The 17,442-nt window shown below is 31.3% G+C and overlaps 1 protein-coding gene across 4 annotated transcripts in view; it reads left to right on the forward strand.

The window, feature by feature from the left end:
• Positions 1-17,442, forward strand: part of LOC126879032 (trypsin-7-like) — a 111,391-nt gene that overhangs the window by 23,275 nt on the left and 70,674 nt on the right. The gene's annotated exons all lie outside the window — the stretch shown is intronic.

Raw genomic sequence — 17,442 nt, forward strand, 5'->3', positions numbered from 1 at the left:
TTGTAAGAAAATAATCAACATCCACTATGTCGGAAACGAAGCATTTGCGGACATATGTTTATAAAGCAAACGGTCAATATTTTTATGCAGAATTACCCCTTGAAGTTTGTCGCACTTATTTAGAAACACCCTGTATTTATGAAGAACGTTGCTAGTTGTTAAAGTACCTAACTTTTTTATTATCCAACATAACCGAATAAATCAAAAAGCATAATGTTAAGAAAGCCTAAGGCTATAGTTGAGTTTTATGTTTAATATTTTACATACGCCAGAATATTCCACAGGGTGTTCCAAACTTTGAGGAAAAAACACACTATCGTTTTTACACCCGGTATACAATGACACTTACCTTTTTAGCAATAATGTTATTACATCGATATTTTTGAAGAATAAAGCTATAACATATTAAAAAAATCACTAAAATCTAACAACAGGTTTAGGATATAGAAGACATCAAAAATGTCCCATTTTTAAGCTGATCCGTTAATTTTGATGCTTAGTATATTTTATATAGTAAAAGATAGACGAAACGCAAGTGTCTCCATTTTCAAATAAATAATATTTAAAAATAAAAATCTAACACATTTCTTAGGTCAGAAACAAATTCTCACTTATATATACTCTTTCCTTCTATAATTTGTAAGGAAAAAGGCCGATAAATGCATAGACGTGGGGAATCTATAATATGCATTCCCAACACGTCAATTTATCTTGGTAAAGATCAACAAATTTGATTTCTAGTACTCAATACGTGAGTAAAAACGAAGGTAGATAAAGACAGTTAAGATTTAATTATGATTCAGAGACAACTACCATCTGTTTATGTACCGGGTGTCTCAATAAGAATGGCTCTCGGCCATATCTCAGCAACCGTTAGTAGTACCTACAGCTTTGAGAAAAAAATATTTATAACAAAAGTTATCTCGGGAAAAGCCTGGAAATTATTTTCATAATTGTAGGTCCACCGCTAGAGGGCGTAATTAAATATCAAAAATTAAAAAATCAAAATTTTACAAAATTTACCCAATGAAAGGGAACTGGAAATCCAATCATCGTATTCTTCATAAAATTCTGCGCATATTTGATTTCACATGTTTCAGTCTACCTTTGCAATTAAGAGGTGTTGGTGAGTGGGAACTTTGATATGAAAAAATGGCTGTAAGTTCGGTTCTGCTAAATCGAATTTTGCATACTTGGTCTTGTTAAAAACAGCTCTTTGTCGTCAATGTAAGTGTATTATTTTCGAAATAGCCTAATAAGTAATATGCAAGTTAGGAGGCGTTATTTAATTATTTTCAGAAATCTAGTTTTCTTTGGAAAATATTAAATACAAGTATGCATTTTTAATCATGCAGGTATTACAAAATTAGACCAAATTAGCAACATAATACCGAAAACCGCATGTCGATAACTTTTTTCTATCTCGAGATATCTTAAGAAACGTGTAAGTTTTAAACAACTGTTAATGCCACCGGTAAACGAAGTTAAGGAAAAGTAGTGTGCTATGGAAAAAACAAAGAAACATTTTCCAAATATAAACGTATATAATTAATTAAAACAACACTTAGACAAACAACACTATAAAATATAACAAAGAAATAAAAGCAATTACTTACTTAGTGACCACCTAAATGTTCAAATTGTTGCCCATCATTTTTCATGCAAGACATTTACTCTTTCAAGAGTAGATTGAACAGCAGTCTCAATTTCTGCTTTCGCAATGCTTTTGGCGTTTCGTATTCTCTAGATTCTAGATCATGTCTTCTCGCGTACTGGGCCTAGCGGAAAAAAGGTTTTTAATCCGTCCGGTCCCCATAAATAAAAGTCTAAAACAGTTAAATCTGTTGTTATTCAATCTACTCTTGAAAGAGTAAATGCTTGCATCGAAAATGATGGGCAACAATTTGAACATTTAGACAGTCACTAAGGCCCGATTGTACATTGGTGGCTTAAGCGATCGCTTAGTTGAACCGGGTTCAATCTTGAGCGTCGGTTTAACTTCATTCGGGTTGTTCAATGCCAAGTTCAGTTAAGCTGAGGTTCATACAAATTTTGGTTAGGTTGGCAACGTGAGGCATGCATATTCAAAGCAATTCCCCTCAATTCTTGACATAAATTTTCCCGCCATTTATGTATTATTATTTGGTTTTTGTCAATATAATTCTTTTATTACTGTTATTAGTTTAATCGGTATTTTTTATCGTTTGGTTTATTAGTTTAATCAATTTCCTACGTTAAATTTGTGAACAGACCATTTGAATAGGTATTATAAGTGTTAGGATATTATTGCAATGTGTTTATTTTCTTTTTGTAAAAAATTGTTTGTTGGTATTTTTTTCTACAATGGACGCAAAAATACCTTCCAATTTCACCTCTCAAGAAGAAATATTGGTATCTTTGGCCAAACAATACAGCGAAATTGTACAAAATAAAATGAAACAAATGTCAGCTCCCAAAATTTTAAAGAAGTTCATCAAAGCCATTGATTGTAGCAGATATTAAGATATTTTTATAAATAAATAGTTGATTAGTTTAAGTATTCATGCAAAAGATTTTCAACCTCTTCCTACGTTTGACAAATTGTATTGCTTCTCATGATTCTCTAGACAGTTAGATTTTCTAAATTTTTGGCTAATGCCATTGCTACTTCCTCTTCTTCATGTAGTATGGCAAAGGGTTATTAAAAACATTGCAATATTGTGTAACTTTGATGTTCCAATTACAATTTAATGGGTCTACCGAATAACAAGTGCCATTTGATTCGTTTTTAAGAAATCGAACAAAAACTGTTAAAATTATAATAATGGTAAATTTATACATTTTAAGGATTAGTAATTAATTACTTCAGCTTAGTACAATCTGTTTAATTTCAGTACTTAAATTGTGTGTGTGTGTCATCGAATTTCCTGACTGTGGACTTAATCCATTAGCCGAACTTATTTTTGCTCTACAGATATTTATCTCACATATTACTATTAAAATAAGATTTTGTATTTTAAAGATATACCTAGATTCTATAACAATAAATGGATAATTTAATCTTTAGCTACAATCATACAATATTACACATTTATATATGTATATCTATATCATAAATATATTCTAGTATTATTCAATATTATTCTTTATTATGTTTTTTTTTATTATTATTATTTTTTTTTTTTTTTTTTTATTTATTTTTATATATATTTTTTTTCTTTCTTTTTTTTCTTTCTTTTTTTTTTCTTTTTTTTTTTTTCTTTTTTTTTATTATTATTTTTTTTTGTTTTTTTTTTTTTTTAATTGTATTATAAGGAATGTCAACAAGGAGTACTTCTGCTCAGGGGTCTTTCAGAGCAATGCACACACACAAGACTAGACCACGGAAAGGTAGGTAGACAAATGGGATAAACACAGGTATTATAGTTTACAATTTTAATTTTATACTAAGTATGTGTTTAATTAGGATCTCATATACACGTTCGTCTAAACTAGATAATATTGTTATTAGATTAAAAGGTCTTGTAATATTGGTTTCTCTATATACTTGATTCATGAAATGATTTATTTCGATTATCTTTAGTCTACAGTTTAGTATCATGTGTTCTGCAGATCCTAACTCACCACATTCACAAAGATTACTATCACTAAGACCTATTTTAAATTTGTGTTCTGGAATTAGACAGTGTCCAAATCTAAGTCTGCATATATATGAAACAACGATTTTTTCGCCGTGATAATGATTAAACCAGGATTTAGCTGGAATATTTAATTGTATGTTTTTATAGAATAGCCCTTTTGTTGAGTTGTTATACCATTGTTGCCAGGTTTTGGTTTTATTGCTAGTAATATTAGCGTAAATATCATTTAATGTTAATTTATATTCACTTTCAATTTCTTGTTCGGTAGCCTTCTTAGCTAAAGTATCTACTATTTCATTGTGTTTAAGGTTAGAGTGGGCTTTTACCCAACAAAATGATATTTGTTTGCCCTTATCCTTAAGTGCGATATATGCCTTAATAATATCAATATATATGTAGTTTGATATGTCCTTCAAACTTTCCAGTTTAAGTAAAGCACTTTTGCTGTCTGTAAGGATTAGGAATTTCTCTTCATTATTGTTTATACTGCTTATATACTGCAATGCTCTCAGTATTGCAATAAGTTCTGCTGAAAATGTTGTAAAATTTTCATTAAGTCGTATACCCTCTTTATACCTTGTCCTAGGGTCCCACACGGCAGCGGCCACCCTCGAATTCATTTTTGAGGCATCGGTATAAATTTGGTAATGTCCCGGAAATAAAGTTTCTATATCCACATTAAACATGGCATTCCTTAAGTACACTGGAAATTTCGAGTAATCTCTCATGTAGGTTGGTTGTATGTTTGGTATATTGTTTAGATTTATCTGAAACATAGATGGCAGAGTTGATGTATGTAGTTTATTTTTAAATTGTCTTAATCTATTGTAACTTTCAGCAAGTAGTAATGTTGTCTTTTTCCTCCAGTATTCTGTGGTTAGGTCATTTATACAAAGTTTGTGGCAGTTGTTACATATTATGCTTTCTTTAGTTATCATTTTAGTTATAAATTTTTCACACAGAATTTTCCTTCTTAACCATAACGGTGGTTCATTACATTCTACGCTTAGGTTTGATATTGGAGTACTCATCAAAGCTCCTATACATAATCTGAGACATTTATTTGAAAGGATGTCTATTTTTTGAAGATGGGTTTTGGCGGCTTGATTGTAAAAGTAACATCCGTAATCTAATATTGACCTTATATATGACCTATACATTAGTAATGCTATGTTGGGATCTGCTCCCCAGGTTGTATAGTTTACTGCTCGTAACGCATTGTACCCTTTGTCAGCTCTTGCTACGATATACTCAATATGATCTTTCCAAATCATTTTCCTATCCAGTATAATACCCAAATATTTAACTTTAGGTTGAACTTTAAACGAGACATTTTGCAACTCCACTACTTCTGGAATGTTTCGTTTTCGGGAGAATATACAAGCTTGTGTTTTTTTTGTTGATATGTTTAATGCTATTTGATCTAGGTCTTCTTGTAGATGTTTAAATACTGTATTTATTTTTCTACTGCCTTGTTCTATTTCCAATTGGTCTACATATATGCATATATCATCTGCGAATTGTAATATTTTACCTTGTTTGCTAGTAATTATGCTTTGACCTATATGCGCTGTATAAATAGTGTATAATATTGGACTTAAGATGCTCCCTTGGGGTAACCCGATGTTTGAAACTCTGGGTCCTATTAGTTTGTTATTGATTTGAAGATAAAGAGTTCTATTGATGTAAAGTTGATGAAGTTTCCAGCAGAGTGTATCTGGCAGTCCTATTTCCTTCATTTTGTGGTATAGAAGTTGTAGGTTCACATTGTCATATGCGTTTTCTATGTCTATGAATGTAGCAAATACCGACTTGTTGGCGGAAAATGAGTTATATATATCCAGTATTAAGTGCGTTAAATTTTCCATCGTAGAACATGATTTTCTAAAGCCGAATTGTGTTGCAGGTATTTTAGAATTTTTTTCTAACCATAATTCTAGTCTACATTTAATCATTCTTTCCATTGTTTTTAACACACATGATGATAGTGAAATGCCTCTATACGAATCCGGACAGTTTGGTGATTTGTGTGGCTTAAGAATTGGAACTATGATGTACTCTTTCCATGCACGTGGTATATCCATACTCATCCAGATATTGTTTATTACGTTTAGTAGTTGAACTTTCTTATGTATGGGTAAATTATACAACATACTATAGTGTATACCATCTAATCCTGGAGCTGAATTATTATGTCTTTTTAGGCAGTTCTTTATTTCTTCCAGACTAAATGCTTCAGTGAGAAACATGTTGTCTTCGTTTGCTTCGTCATTGTCATGTCTATTATCCGTTGGGTTCCTGTGATTAATTTCTCCTTCTATAACCCAAGGTCTAGCAATTTTATTAAAAAATATATCTGTCCACTCATTTTCAACTATCGGATTATTGGGAGGATTATAAACGTTTTTTAATTTTCTGATTTCATTCCATATTTTGCTAATAGGTGTATTTTTATTTAAACTACTACAAAAGTTTTTCCAAGAAGCTCTTTTGCTGCCTAAAATAATTCTTTTTTTATACTTAAATTACATCTCAACTGAACTAACTTTTCTTCGTTATTGATATTTTATGAAGTTTACGGTCTTTAAATGTATATTCTTCTTAACTAGTCATGTTTTGACTGGCTGATTGACATATAGTCCATGCCATTAAAAAAGGATTAATAATACAGTACAGTTAGTTACAAACTGTATTAATAACTAACCCTTAAATGTAAAAATTTACCATTATTCCAATTTTAACAGTTCGATTTCTTAAAAACGAATCACATGGCACTTAACAATTGTTATTCGGTATACCCATTCAATTGTGTCTATGCATTCTGCATTCTCATTGTGCCTCATTAAATAAAATTTCAGCTTGTGATGAAGGATTGCGTAATGGTGTTATTAGGTTTTTCTTGACTCCGCAACGAAGATACTAATTCAATCTTCACATTTTCTTCTCATAAATATTGTTATGACCTGCTTCTTATTAATTTTATATTAATTATTATTTATTTGATTAATTATTTAATTGTCGCAAATCATACATAAAAATTGAATAAAAAATCTGAGGGTGCCTTTTTATACTATTAAAAAAAAATCCAAATTATCTCACGTTATATTTATCTTCTCTCGTGGGTTCAGTATCTCTTAGTTAATCCTAATCGGGATAAAATAAGGAAAAGAAATAAAGCAAAATGTTAAAATAAAAATACAGAATTGTCTTTTATTTATCAAAATCAATACTCTGAAATCTATCGAATCTAAAAACCTGTGGACACAGATGTCCGAATGAAATTTTCACCACTTAAAATTTATTATAGTTAAAAAAAAAACAATTTATCGGTTTGTTCCCGATGACTTTGGTAAAACAAACTAAACAAAACAAATTTATGTATTCGCAAGATTACCTATATTTACTATTTACTTTTTGAAATATTGGAATTTTAATTCATATGCTTTTTACTCAAAAATTTAGTTTCCGAACATAAAAATCTCTTTCACATAAATTGACTGACCTTTTGTTTCACTCACTCTGATGTCTTCTCGTGACCCAAAACAGCTCTCCCTCGTTGACTATGTTAAAGGCTACTCATTAAAGCCCTCTCCTTTGTCCAGCTTTAAAACTATCAGCATACCAGCACCAATTCTCCAACAAGCCGGGTCTCTTTTGACACGTACTCGATTCAAAAAAAACTCCAAAAATTCTCTGCTCTCTTTCTCACAATAATACAGAATCAAAGAGGTATTTCGTCTCAATTTGATCTGTCTCTCGTTCCACTTTTGAACACTATTCTCCACTATCAAACAGCCACTGGTATCTGCTAACTATCTATCCACTTAACACGTCGAACCGCTCCTCATCGATGCCAAAAACATAATGACTTCTTTTTCAAACTTTCTCAATCATTCTAACTACTTTTCCCCTTCCACATTGCCAAACATCAGAAACCTCGACTTTTCCATTCGACAAACAAAACAGTCATTTTTAAAATTATTCCTACCATCCTAATTACTTTCGTGGAAACTCTACAACATTCACTCGGGTTGACACAAAGATATTAAATTTCCAACTTTCTTTTAATTATCCATTTCTAGAAATTGATAATTAGCTATACCCTAAACAATCTTTTTCCATTTTAAATCTAAATACATCGTTATTTTCACTTTAATTATTCACAAAAGTCTTTAATGGTTCATCGGAAAGCTCATTAAAAGAGAAATCATATACAGGGTGGATCAAATTTTTGTGCCCGCGTTATTTAAAAAAATTTAATTTAATTTTTATTTTGCCTTTTGATTGATAAAATTGAAAACACAATAATATCCCCGCCTTGTTTTGAGATAAAATCAGTATTAATAAGTGCAACCAAAATATGATTTTCTCTCGACAACAACACTTTTCTATTGTGTCAAAATATTGAGTCCCACCTGAAAAACAATTGCTTTCTCTTTCCCAGAGTCTGTACTTAGATGGGATAGGGTAAGTTTTCGATCGAAAATTTCCGAAAAAGTCTTTAGTCTCAAATGAATTTTCATACTTTTTGGCTACTCTGTTTTCTTCATTTATTAAATTTTCACATTCCCTCAATATTACACGCAGTTCCTTCTCCTTTTCTTCTCCACATATAAATTCTCTTTCTTTCTCCTCCGATTCTCTACACATGTTTATTGTGTATTCTGTCTTCTCCATTTTGCATATTTTTTCTTTAAATACCGCAGTCTCAATTGTATCTTTTCAGCTTTCTTTTTCTATTCTGATCTCTTCTTCTTCTGGGCTCATCTCATCTTTTGAGGAATCCCAAGCTTCATTTTCCTGTGTCAATCTTCTTTCTTCCTTTTCTTTTTCTGGGCTCATCTCTTTTTTCGAGGAAACCCAGGCTTCATTGTTTTTATTTATCTTCTGTTGCTTTCTCCTCTTTCTTCTCTGTCCTTGCTTCATTGCCAAATTCATTTCCACCGTTTGTTTTTTGTCTGCATTATCCTTTTTTCGTTTCTCCTGTTCCTTGTCCATTTCCAGAATGTTCGGTTCTTATTCTTTTCCTTCTGTGATTTTCATCGTGTTATTTTTGAAATCTATCACCACATGTTTTTCTGACAATTCATCCACTCCTACGATCATATCATGAATCATGTTTGGCATTATAACACATTGTAGTGCATAAAATTTCTTCCCCAATCGAACCTTTATTCGTATTCCTTCATTTATTGTTGCCAAAGTCCGTTTATTTGCGCCCACTAAATTTACCCTGGGAATTTTGTAAATCAAATTCGTCAAATCAACCTTTTCTATTAATTTCCTGTTAATCAAAGTAATTTCTGACCCAGTATCAATCATAATTTTAATCGGTTTCTCATTGATAAAACCATCTACAAATTTTAAATTATATCCACTTCCTTTATCATTATTTCCTGCTAATTTAATAAATTCCTTCGGGTGACAAAAAATTCCTGTATGTTCTTTTGTTTTTAGTGAGCGCCTTCGTGAAAAAACGATTGCTGTTCTTCTTCGCTTCTTCTTTCATCGCTTTGTCTCTCATCCTCATATTCGCCTATTTGCGTATTGTTTACCGCTCTTCTATTTTCTTTCGGTCTGTTGGACCCGTATCGGTTTCCACGATTTTCCTGTTCATTCCTTCTATTATCATTTCTGTCTCCTTGATTTGTGCGGGTATTATTTCTATTCTGGTTTTCTCGGTATCTGTCTTCGTTCCATTGCCGATTTCTTTGTTCATAGTTTCCTCTTCCATTGTCTCTATTTTCGTTTTCACTCCTCGGAATAAATTCTCTTCTTGTATAGTTCCTCCTAAAGTTTTGTCTTCTATCTCTATAGTCTTGATTTTCGCGTTGTCTATAATTTTCTTGCGATCTTCTTATTTCTCTTTCCCTCATTTTTGCTTTTCGTATTTGTAAAAATTGGCACAAACTGTCGATATCTTTGTAGTTTTGTAACGTTATGTGATCTTCTAAGGTATCTTCAAAATGTCTGGCTATCAGTTCTACTATCTGTTCGGACGAATAATTGTAGTGTAGGTGTTTTGCATTGTTGTATAATTGTAGCGCGTATGTTTGTTCTGAAATACCCATTCTATCATGGTACCTCCCATTTTGCAATTCCTTGTTTATTTCTAGCTGTTGTATTTTTCCCCAGAAATAACTCAGGAACTTTTGTTCGAATTTATGCCAATTGTCCAATTCTTCTTCTTTGCTATCGAACCATAAACTTGCCTCATCTTTAAGATGGTTCCTTATCGTTTCTTTGGCTGTCTCGAAGTTACCGATGTGTCGTATTTTCTTTTTCAAATTGTTTATGAAAATTACTGGGTCTAATTTTTTTACATCCCCGCCAAATCTTATTTTCACTTCCTCTGTACTATGGATAATCGTTTCCCTTCTTTCTCCGGAATTTTGTTGTTTTCTGATATCATCAATTAGTTTTTCATTATTTCGGCATCTTTCTTCTATTTCTTTCTTGTCTTCTTGTAAAGCATTTTCAAATTTGTTTTCCAAATTTTCTAGTTCCTTTTTCTGGCAATTTGTTAACTCCTCCATTTTGTTTTAAATTTTCATTTCTTGTTCTTTCATGTGGTCCTTTATTCTCATTTCTTGTTCTTGCATGTGATCTTTAATTTTCATTTCTTGCTGTTCTATCTCGTTTTTCATTGTTGTCAAACATCCTTTTATTTCCTTTTCATACTTTTCTATGCGTTCCTCTATTTTCTTTTTGTTCTCTTCTATTGCTTGTTTTGTTTCCTCCTGATTTTCTTTCATTGCTCGTTTTGTTTCTTCCTGATTTTTATCCATTTTTTGACCCATTTTTTGTTGTGTTTCATCCATTTTTTGTTGTGTTTCATCCATTTTCTGTTCCATTTTTTGTGACTGGAGTTGCATCAGTTGTAATAATTTATCTATTCCTGATAATTCCTGATTTTCTGATGCCATGATTGTTGTTTCGAAAATGTCTTCTTGTTCTGTAAGTTCTTCTTGTTCCAAATGTTCTTCTTGTTTTTTGTTTTCTTTGCTTTTGCTTCTGGTTGTTATCGACATGTAGTTAAAATTTATCCCCGCCTAATATGAAATTCGAAAATACCTTGTATGCTGTCTAGACGAAAATTTTTCTCTCCCCAAATATAATCAATTTATCCCACAAATTTTTAAATATTTCAAATCTCAAATCAATCAAAAATAAAATAAATATGTAAAAACTGTACCTAGATGAAAAATTAAGTCAAACAAATATTTCAAATATTTTAAATATATCAACTTTTTCCGACGGGCAAATAAATTTTCCTTCACCTGTTTTTCCGTTTTTTATTCCCTTCAAATTCACAACCAGAGATACTTTAATGCCCTAACGTTGGCTCGCCATGTTGTTATGATCTGCTTCTTATTAATTTTATATTAATTATTATTTATTTGATTAATTATTTAATTGTCGCAAATCATACATAAAAATTGAATAAAAAATCTCAGGGTGCCTTTTTATACTATTAAAAAAAATCCAAATTATCTCACGTTATATTTATCTTCTCTCGTGGGTTCAGTATCTCTTAGTTGATCCTAATCGGGATAAAATAAGGAAAAGAAATAAAGCAAAATGTTAAAATAAAAATACAGAATTGTCTTTTATTTATCAAAATCAATACTCTGAAATCTATCGAATCTAAAAACCTGTGGACACAGATGTCCGAATGAAATTTTCACCACTTAAAATTTATTATAGTTAAAAAAAACAATTTATCGGTTTGTTCCCGATGACTTTGGTAAAACAAACTAAACAAAACAAATTTATGTATTCGCAAGATTTCCTATATTTACTATTTACTTTTTGACATATTGGAATTTTAATTCATATTCTTTTTACTCAAAAATTTAGTTTCCGAACATAAAAATCTCTTTCACATAAATTGACTGACCTTTTCTTTCACTCACTCTGATGTCTTCTTGTGACCCAAAACAGCTCTCCCTCGTTGACTATGTTAAAGGCTACTCATTAAAGCCCTCTCCTTTGTCCAGCTTCAAAACTATCAGCATACCAGCACCAATTCTCCAACAAGCCGGGTCTCTTTTGACACGTACTCGATTCAAACAAAACTCCAAAAATTCTCTGCTCTCCTTCTCACAATAATACAGAATCAAAGAGGTATTTCGTCTCAATTTGATCTGTCTCTCGTTCCACTTTTGAACACTATTCTTCACTATCAGACAGCCACTGGTATCTGCTAACTATCTATCCACTTAACACGTCGAACCGCTCCTCATCGATGCCAAAAACATAATGACTTATTTTTCAAACTCTCTCAATCATTCTAACTACTTTTCCCCTTCCACATTGCCAAACATCAGAAACCTCGACTTTTCCATTCGACAAACAAAACAGTCATTTTTAAAATTATTCCTACCATCCTAATTACTTTCGTGGAAACTCTACAACATTCACTCGGGTTGACACAAAGATATTAAATTTCCAACTTTCTTTTAATTATCCATTTCTAGAAATTGATAATTACTTATACCCTAAACAATCTTTTTCCATTTTAAAACTAAATACATCGTTATTTTCACTTTATTTATTCACAAAAGTCTTTAATGGTTCATCGGAAAGCTCATTAAAAGAGAAATCTACTTACATCCAAACTACATTCTAATAAATATTTATAGCTCCATATACAGGGTGCATCAAATTTATGTGCCCGCGTTATTTAAAAAAATTTAATTTAATTTTTATTTTGCCTTTTGATTGATAAAATTGAAAACACAATAATATGTTTACAGCTATGATTTCAAATTTAATCAAAAATGTAATGTAAATATTTGCCTTATTCTAGGGAAATAGGAAGTAGGTAGGGTATTTAAATAATTTTAGAATGTAAATAAATTTTTAATCATTATTAAATAAAGTGATATGTACCTATACATAAGCATGGTACAAATATAATTAATTTTAAATTTATTAATAAATTATGTACATTTAATTTAATAGATTAATAAAATCATTTTCTACATTTGCTTCAAAATCATCCACAAGTTGCAAAAAGGAGCCTGTTGCTTAAAACTGATATGGGTCCACTTCACTGCATAAAACCTTACATAATTTAGGGCAATAAAAACCATGTTCTTAGAAGATACAGCTTGGTTCTTGAAATGTCAATAACAAATTTGCCACTTGTTTTCGTTCTTACCTATCTGTTCGATTTTTTATTCTATGAGCAATAGTTTCATGCAAATAGTGAACAGCACAGAATCTTAGACATCCAAAATCTTTGCAGAAATTCATTATCATTCCATTTTTCAAAATGATTTTCTCTAGCCCTACACTGTTTTCTGTGTTCTCCTTCCTTCTACAATATTTATCATTTCCAGAAAATCTTCATTACTAGTTAAAATTTTCAGTGAGGTTCATTTTTAAGGTGTAAATATTATGATTTCCGTTGAAAATGACAAAAATGTGAGGTTAAAAATCCTTGAACCAGCGTTAAACTGCCGAACATCGACGGCTCAGCTGAACCCGGGCTTAAACCGAGTTCAAGAATTAAACTTTGTATGTACAACGCACTTCTTGCCCTGAACTCACCCGTGTTGAGCTGCCCCCCCCCCACTTGCAAAAATTAAAAACTAATAGCCCTGATTTATGAGCTATTTATGAGCTCTCATATTCCGCAAACTAAAAATTTTGAGCTCGTTCCACTGAGCAGAAATTTAGTGAAGGGGGGGGGGGGGGTTGAGTCAGCCCCCCACTACTTAAAAATAGGAATATTGAATCGGTTTTTGCGGCAGAATTACGAGCTATTTATGAGCTCTTGAAATTATATAGTTTCGATTTTTGAGCTCATCCCCTTCACCCCCAAACAACCCTTTAATTGATTTAACTTAAGAGAAAGATGCTGAGAAAACTTAAAATATATCGTATTGCGGATATAATTCCTATAGCTTATATACTCTAGGAATAAACTATTAAATCAAGGGCATTTCGATTATTGAGCTACAACCCCTTCGCAAGAAAACCACCCTATCTTCCCGGCTTAAGAGAAAGTTGTACTTAAAATGCGTTAAACTAATCATTTGGCGACTACATATCATTTAATAATTTATAAGCTTCCAAATTACGCGCATTTAATCAGTAAATTGCAATTTATTTTGTATAGTGCAGTCACTGAAGGTAAAAATCAACGATTACCTTCAATTTCGGTGAACCTTCATCGATTTTCACGAAAATTGGTCAGTGGTTAGAGGATACGTCAAGAAACAAAGGTGACATGGTACCACCTTGCGCCTTTACCCTGAGGGTGGATACCGCCCCTTCTCGGGGGTGAAAATTATTTTATAAAAAATAACTGCAAAAATCAATAAAAGAACAAATTAAAAGCAAAATTTATTATACAAAGTTAATAAAATAAGTCAATACTTTTTAAGTTATTAAAGATCAAAGATTTTAATTATTTGTGAAAAAAATGCATGTTTTGAAGAGGTTTTTTGTAAATCACTGAAAAACTGTAAGTTTTTACAAAAAAGTTAATAGTAGTTTAATTCGTATAGCTTATATTCTAAGAATAAACTCTAAAATCACGCGCCTTTCGATTATTGAACTACAACCCCTTCGCAAGAAAACCATCCCTTATTCCCGGCTTAAGAGAGGGTTGTACTTAAAATAATTTAAATTAATTATTTGTCGACTATATATTGTTTAATAATTTATGAGCTCGCAAAATATACGCATCTCAATTATTGAATTGCCATTTTCTTTCTATAGTGCAGTCACTGAAGGTAAAAATCAACTATGACCTTCGATTTCGGTAAATCTCCATTCATTTTCACGAAAATTGGTGAGCGGATTTTGATACTTTCAACTTTTTCTGGATCTTATTTTTGATGGGTATTTCTAAGTACTTTGACAAGTATTTAGTACCTAAGTGTTATAAAATGCATCTTTTCCCCGTTATTTAAGCTTGAACCCTTAGATTTGAACAGTCGCGGAAAAAAATATACATTTAATTACCAATAACTTACTTTAAATTAACATTAAAGGTTTTTCAAGTAAGCAATTTATTATATTCTTTATTAGCTTCAATTTTAGTGATGAAAACTTTTTTGTAAAAACTTACAGTTTTTGAGTCATTTATGAACAATCGCTCTAAAGCAAGCATTTTCTTTCCAAAAATTAAAATATTTGATCTTTAATAACTCAAAAAGTATTGATTTATTTTAATCACATTATATAATAATAATAATAATAATAATAATAAAGGCCTTTATTCATTCTATAATATTATTCACATAATGAATATTAGTTTAAAAAAAAAAGCTCCAGGCGAGTTTCAGTTGAGGAGATGTATAATGCGGGGCAGAATACATGTCCTGTCTGTTCAGCTAACCTGGGCAAAACAAATAATAAAAAAAAATATCTAGGATTATGTATAATAGGTTACCTACTAACATTTAAATAAAAATAAATCAAAATGTAACATTAATTAACTTTAGTTTACCAATATGCGCTTTGAATGTAAGCTCTACTCATACCATGTCAGCCAACTCTACCTATGCAATATTTCCTAATTTTTCAATAACGAACCTTCTAAATTTGTTTTGAGTAAAATTAGTACCAGTAGTATATTTATTCATAACTTGGGCTATTTGATATGTAAAAGACCGCTTGTATTGCTGTGTACGATGATAAGGAATAGAAATGGTGTTTTTATGTCTTATGTTAATATTGTGTACATCAGTACGGAATTTTATTTTATTATAGAGATACGGGGGGATTTTGAAAATAATAATTTTTTGGAATTGACAAGCTGAATGTACATGTCTTCTATGTTTCATACTTAACCACCCTGTTTCTTTAAGTTTGTAACTAATTGCTTGATATCTACGGATACCATGTATCAAACGCAGACAAGAATTTTGCATTTTTTGTATCCGATAACTGTCACGTTCTGTGATACAGGAATTATAAATGGTATCACAGTAATTAAAGTGTGATAACACCAAAGTATCACAGAGCAAGTATCATATAACAAATTTTGCTTACAATTTGTCCCTCTCTCGATTTGTGGGGTTATTTTTAATAAAGTAATTTTCACTCCCGAGAAGGGGTGACATATACCCCAGGCTAAAACCCCAAGTTGTTATTGTCAATTCGTGAAAATAAATGGAGATTTACCGAAATCGAAGGTAATAGTTGATTTTTACCTTCAGTGACTGCACTATAGAAATAAAATGGCAATTCAATAATTGAGATGCGTATATTTTGCAAGCTAATAAATTATTAAACGATATGTAGTCGCCAAATAATCAATTTAAATTATTTTAAGAACAACTCTCTCTTAAGCCGGGAAAATGGGGTCGTTTTCTTGTGAGGGGTTGTAGCTATGTAATCGAAAGGTGCGTGATTTAAGAGTTTATTCTTAGAATATAAGCTATGCGAATTAAACTACTATTAACTTTTTTGTAAAAACTTACAGTTTTTCAGTGATTTACAAAAAACCTCTTCAAAACATGCATTTTTTCACAAATAATTAAAATCTTTGATCTTTAATAACTTAAAAAGTATTGACTTATTTTATTAACTTTATGTGATAAATTTTGCTTTTAATTTGTTCATTTATTGATTTGTGCAGTTATTTTTTATAAAATAATTTTCACCCCCGAGAAGGGGCGGTATCCACCCTCAGGGTAAAGGCGCAAGGTGGTACCATGTCACCTTTGTTTCTTGACGTATCCTCTAACCACTGACCAATTTTCGTGAAAATCGATGAAGGTTCACCGAACTTGAAGGTAATCGTTGATTTTTACCTTCAGTGACTGCACTATACAAAAGAAATTGCAATTTACTGATCTAAATGCGCGTAATTTGGAAGCTTATAAATTATTAAATGATATGTAGTCGCAAAATAATTAGTTTAACGCATTTTAAATACAACTTTCTCTTAAGCCGGGAAGATAGGGTGGTTTTCTTGCGAAGGGGTTGCAGCTCAATAATCGAAATGCCCTTGATTTAATAGTTTATTCTTAGAGTATATAAGCTATAGGAATTATATCCGAAATATGATATATTTTAAGTTTTCTCAGCATCTTTCTCTTAAGTTAAATCAATTAAAGGGTTGTTTGGGGGTGAAGGGGATGAGCTCAAAAATCGAAACTATATAATTTCAAGAGCTCATAAATAGCTCGTAATTCTGCCGCAAAAACCGATTCAATATTCCTATTTTTAAGTAGTGGGGGGGGGGGCTGACTCAGCCCCCCCTCCCCACTAGTGTATTAAATTCCTGCTCAGTGGAACGAGCTCAAAATTTTTAGTTTGCGGAATATGAGAGCTCATAAATAGCTCATAAATCAAGGCTATTTGTTTTTTAATTTTTGCAAGTGGGGGGGGGGGCAGCTCAACACGGGTCCCGAACTCGGTAATGGTGCTGAGCCGGAGTTGAACTTCGATTGTACAACCAGGCCTAAGACTAAGTAAGTAGTTGCTTTTATTTCTTTGTTATATTTTATAGTGTTGTTTGTCTTATTGTTGTTTTAATTAATTATATACGTTTACATCTAGAAAATGTCACATTTCTTAAGATATCTCGAGATAGAAAAAAGGTATCGACATGCGGTTTTCAGTATTATGTTGCTTATTTGGTCTAATTTTTGTTATACATGATTAAAAATGCATACTTGTATTTAATATTTTCCAAAGAAAACTAGATTTCTGAAAATAATTAAATAGCGCCTCCTAACTTGCATATTACTTATTAGGCTGTTTCGAAAATAAGACACTTACATTGACGAAAAAGAGGTGGTTTCAACAAGATCAAGTATGCAAAATTCGATTTAGCAGAACCGGACTTACAGCC

The sequence above is a fragment of the Diabrotica virgifera genome, chromosome 1, assembly GCF_917563875.1.
Source record: "Diabrotica virgifera virgifera chromosome 1, PGI_DIABVI_V3a".
Taxonomy (NCBI): Eukaryota; Metazoa; Arthropoda; class Insecta; order Coleoptera; family Chrysomelidae; genus Diabrotica; species Diabrotica virgifera.